Here is a 5,615-nt window from a genome sequence, read left to right on the forward strand (position 1 = left end):
ATACGAAAAGGTTCAGCCAGGGCATAGCAGCCCTTTGGGGTCCTACAATATTCCTTTTCTGATCTGATATGTCAACACACAACACCTGATTGTCATCATTCTAATAATAGAATTTGGAGACTGCCTGTTATGCCTATCCTAAATATTTCTACACACAATTTAATATTTTTACTTTTTTATGTGGCAAGTTAGGGTCTCAGGATGATATACTATAATGTAATGAATCATTTTCCCAAAGCTTAGGTGTTTATAAGTGACTCTGACCTGTATTATACTGGAACATGATATGTAAATAAATAAAGGATATTCCAGTATCTTGGCAGCAGTTTTTGAAATGTATTGTTTCAGTCATTAATTGTTGTCTTGGACTATGACCAGTGGGAAGTGGTTGCCAACCTTCATATTTAGTTTTACTTACTTCCTTGTGAAAAAAGAGTTAGTTAACTTATTTTTTTCAAAAGGGAGTAGAAAATAATAATGAAAGAACCACAGGATACTTAGTAGGAAAATAAGGACTATAAAATAACACATTGAATGACTATTAAATTCATGTTCTTTTATAGCAGGTTATCTATGGGGAAAGGGCAGTTAGAGGTATTGGTTACTGTAAGGATCCAGACAAGAACTATCCTAGAGAAGAAAGACAAAGAACATGGTGGTCAGCAGAAGAAAGAATGAATGTGGGAACAATTATTACTTCATATCATGATTAGGGATGAGATGCTCTATCTAAAGAGGTGAGCTGTCAGGCACAGATTATACCTCATGCCTTGTGTCAGGATAGAGAAATGGACAACTCAAATCAACACAGATGACATGTGTTGAGCATTAGTTAGGGTTTCCATTGCTGTAAAGAGACACCATGACCAAGGCAACTCTTATAAAGAACACCATTTAATTGGGTCTGCCTTACTGGTTCTGAGGTTCAACCCATCATCATCATCATCATGCTGAGAAACATGGTAGTGTATAGGCAGGCATGGTTCTGGAGGAGCTGAGAGTTCTTTATCTTGTTTAGAAGGTCAATAGGAGAAGACTGACTTCCAGGCAGCTAGGAGGAGGATCTTAAAGCATACCTCCATAGTGACACACTTCCTCCAACAAAGCCACACCTACTCCAACAAGACCACGCCTCCTAATAGTGCCACTCACTCCCTGGGCCATGGATATTCAAACCACCACAAGCATCTTCTGTGTACTTAGCATTAACCCCACGACACAATGCCTATAAAAAATTAATGATGATATTCCCGAAAGGATCATAGTCCAGGTGACAAAAAGGCTCGAAGAGCATGGAGTAAACAAAAAATGGTTCTTAAGGAAGTGGACTTCAGTGTAGTCAAGGTTCAAAATGGAGTGATGTTTGACATTGGTCCTGAAAGATGAGTAGGGGCTTGCTCAGTTGACAAAGGAAAAAGTCATTAGCAAAGATTCCATGTCATAATGTCTTTGACATGGGCAAGTAACAGAAAGGCTGATTTATTTAGTCAAAGCTATCGTGTTCAAAGAGATACATAGTAAGAGTGATCCTTTCAAATAAGTTCACATAGAACCCAATGTATGATTAAATAAAATGATAATTCATAGCATAAATATATCATATTCTTTTAGTGGAAGAACGTTTCTCTGTTGTAAATGGAACCAATGAGAATAACAAATGTCTTCTGATGATTATTCTGCCTATTGGTTTATATATGGTGGCTTCTTATTATTATCGTTGTGTTTGGCTATATAACATCAAGTAAATTGTGATCACACTACAGCTGGCCCTAGACTCTCATTATATGCGTTAATTAAAGGATCTCACAAACTTGAAGCAAGGAGTACAATATATTCCTCTCAATATTCAACAGCTTCTAATATCTGTCCCTTCTGTTGCTATATATAAATGTCAAGTAGGAAGTAGTCATATTGAAATGAGCCTCTGAAATTATATATACAGTGTACTTTCATGGTTTAAAGCGCATTGTATGTATGTGTTGAGTCAGTCTTGTCATGTAGCCCAGGTGTGCCTTGAACATATGACTCTCTTACCTCAGCCTCCCGAGTTTTATATACACTTGCTACTCTGCTGTGACGAGAAATAACATTTGGCTGTGTATGAATTACTTTGCTATTACTGTGATAACATACTCAATACTAGAACAAAAGCAACTGACATGGGCATGGTGGCCAGAGAGATGACTAAATGATTAAGAGCACTAGTTATTCTTCCAGAGGACCCAGGTTCAAGTCCAAGCACCCACATAACAGCTCACAACTTTGTATAATTGCAGTCTCAGAGGATCTGACATCTTCATTTGGTGTTTCAGGCATTGCATGCACATGGTGCATGGGATAAACATTCCCCCCATACAAACACACAAATAACAATAATAAAGATGATAATAATACTAAAAATAAAATATATATTTTTAAGCAACTTAAGGAAGAATGGTTTTGGCTCTCAGTTTGAAGGCAAGTCTCGTCATGGAAAGAAGGTCATGGCAGCTTGTCACATTGTCCCCTCACTCTGGAAGAGAAAGAACAATGACTGCATGTACTTAACCAGATTTCTCAGATTTATGTGTATTTCCAATTCAGGACAAACCCCCAGGGAGTGGCACCATCTACTTTTTATCTTCCCTCCTTCATTAACCTCGTCTGCCCAGAGACTGCATCCTTGACTGATTCTTGAGCCTATTAAGTTGACAATCAGCATTAAACATCACAGGCAGTACATATGCCTAACCAGAGCATCCAAATATTATACACACAAGCCAATATTCAGACAGCTAACTGATGAAACGGGGGAATAAAAATGATAATTTTATGGATAATTTATTTTTCTAGGTTCAAATATAGAAGTGGAGATAGTGGTAGGAAAACTGATAACTCTTTCCAAACTGTATGATCGGCTAACCATTAATATGTTAAAATCAGATATGTCACAACTCAGTATACAAGTGACTTAGGTTGCAGTTGATATAACAGCTAAAATATAAACAGTTCAGTTTTAAATGTCAACCAGTATCTGTGTTGAGTCCTTAAAATTAGATGGCCTTTTAAACCTACATGCTTTTAAAATTCTGGCTAAAACTGGATATTAGGACTTTACCCTTGAATGCTGACAGGAACTTCTGACTCAGTGATATTGGAAATTAATCTGAAGCAAAGAGCAGGAAGACTGAAGCAAAACTTCAGAGGGAACTTTTTCCCAGAAATGGTGGAAAAGTGGCATAATAGCACTGAAATAGCACTGACAGAAACAGGTACCTCTCTACCTCAGAATCAGAAGCAGTATTCTATTTTTACGAGATTGCTGAAGTGGGATAGGGTCTGAAAATTTTAGTTATATTTTTTATTTTTAAAAAAGAATTCTTTATTTTATGTGTATGAATGCTTTATCTGCATGTGTGCAAGAGTATTTTGTGCATGCCTGGTACCTGTGGAGGCCAGAAGAGGGTACAAGACTCCTTGGAAGTGGAGTTATAGACAAATATAAGCTTCTATGTGGGTGATGGGAACCAAAATACAGGTGCTCTGCAAGAGCAAATTCTCTTAACTGCTGAGCCATCTCTCCAGCCACTACAGTTAATATTTTCCAAGAAATATTTTCATCTAAGATAAAGGTCAGCAACCAGCCCTTCCTTGACTTCTTTGAGACATTAAATGACCATCTTGTTCACAGACTATCTGTCTCTGGTGTCTATCCTTGTACCTTCATAGACTCCTCAAAACACTTAGGAAAAGTTGTAAAAAAAAAAAAAACACTGGGTATGTGTCTGAAGTGAAAAGTGTAAGAATGCTTAAATGTAACAGTGGAGCAATGTTTATTTAGGGGAGATTCACAATCATCTGTATGAACGAAACTGAAATGGAAACCCGGAAATAGTTCAGGTTTAGTCAAACTGGAGAACTGGTGTCAAATTCAAAGATGTCTCAGGAAGTGGGGCCTAAGGGTGAGAAAAATTAATACAAAGTACAGAGTTTGAATCTTTCCTGATGTTTCCCAGTGTGTGAGCAAAGAGAAAATACTAGCCATGGTCTAAATATGCATTCCTTACCCTTTGTCACCTTATAAGTTGAATCCTAATCACAAATGTAATAATATGTGGGCGTGGGGCTTTTCAAAAGTAATTACGACATTAGGGTGGAGTTCCTATGAAACTGAATTATTGCCTGTATAAAAGATATGACATAACTTTCTGCCATAAGGATATAAAGAGAATAAACAAGCCCATGTGAAAAACTTGTTATAAGAAAAAAAATTAGACAAATTAAACCCAGCAGTTTATTTGGACAAGATTCATTGATGAGGCAACAACTGAGTCCCTAGTAGTTCAGAGTGTCCTACACCCTGACACAGGCAGACATTAAAATTAATTGTAGAAAGACATTTTTAAAAAGTCTCTTGATTAATCACAGCTCAGCTTTGCCTTTTGTGAGAATGGTGTCACGAGTTATTTCTATCATAGGAAAATAGCCTGGTCACCCTATAATCATATAGCTGCTGAGACTGGCTGCCATTCAGCTATTTGTTATGAGAATATATTCTTAAGTTAGACGGCAATTTGTTGCATGGGAATGCAAAGCACAGAATCAGCTGCCACTTAGATCTTAGGCTCTCTAAGTGAGATCAGTTTCTATCTTTGTTACCAAGTGTAAGGCACAGCACTCACATGAGTTTTTGTTGGTTTGCTGCCAACACTTGATTCTGAAACTCTGAAACTCTCATGTGAGTGCATCAAATAAAATTCCAAAGGAACACAAGGCAGTGGTGGTGCACACTTTTAGTCCCAGAACATGGGAAGCAGACGTAGGTGGATCACAAGACAGAGTTCGAGGCCAGCCTGGTCTACAGAGTAAGTTCCAGGACAGCCAGGGGTCCACAGAGGACACCAAAGCAGGTGTCCTATGATGAAGTTGTGTGTGCTAGATCACTGTGTGCCAGGGTAATTTATAGAAGTAAGTGTTTCCCTTGGCATGTGGCAGCAAGGGTGTAAGAGTACATCATGGTGGGGTGGCATGACAAGTCAGGAATGGATGCAGGGACAGGAAGCTGAGCTATCACTGGACCATAAGCATGAAGCAGACAGCATACTGAAAGTAGATGGGTATATGCTCTCAACTCTTGTTACCAGTTACACATTCTCCAACAAGACCATACCTCCTAAACCTCCCCCGAACAAAGCTACCAACCGAGGAGCCGTGTGATCTAATTCCCAGCTTAATAGAAACATTTCTCATTAAAACCATTACACTGCACTCCCCGGCCTCCATAAGCTCATAACTATATCTTAATGCAAAATTTCTTTAATCAGATGTCAAAACTCCTCATTGTTTCTCACCAGCTCAATATTGTTTAAAAGCTCAAAGTGTCTTCTGAGTCTCAAGGAAATCTCTAATTCTAACCCCTGTAAGATCAAAACACAAATTACGTATGTTCAATGTATAATGTCCCAGAATATACAGTAACTGTCTAAATGGGAATACTATGACAAAATAAGATCAGAACTCAATAGGGCAAACACCAAATCCTGTAGTTTCACATCTCATGTCAAGGGGATTAGATGCCTCTACTCCCCAGCTTTGCTGCCTGCAATCAATCAATCAATATCCCTCCCTCCCTCCCT

The sequence above is a fragment of the Grammomys surdaster genome, unplaced genomic scaffold (assembly GCF_004785775.1).
Source record: "Grammomys surdaster isolate TR1022 unplaced genomic scaffold, NIH_TR_1.0 174, whole genome shotgun sequence".
NCBI classification, from domain to species: domain Eukaryota; kingdom Metazoa; phylum Chordata; class Mammalia; order Rodentia; family Muridae; genus Grammomys; species Grammomys surdaster.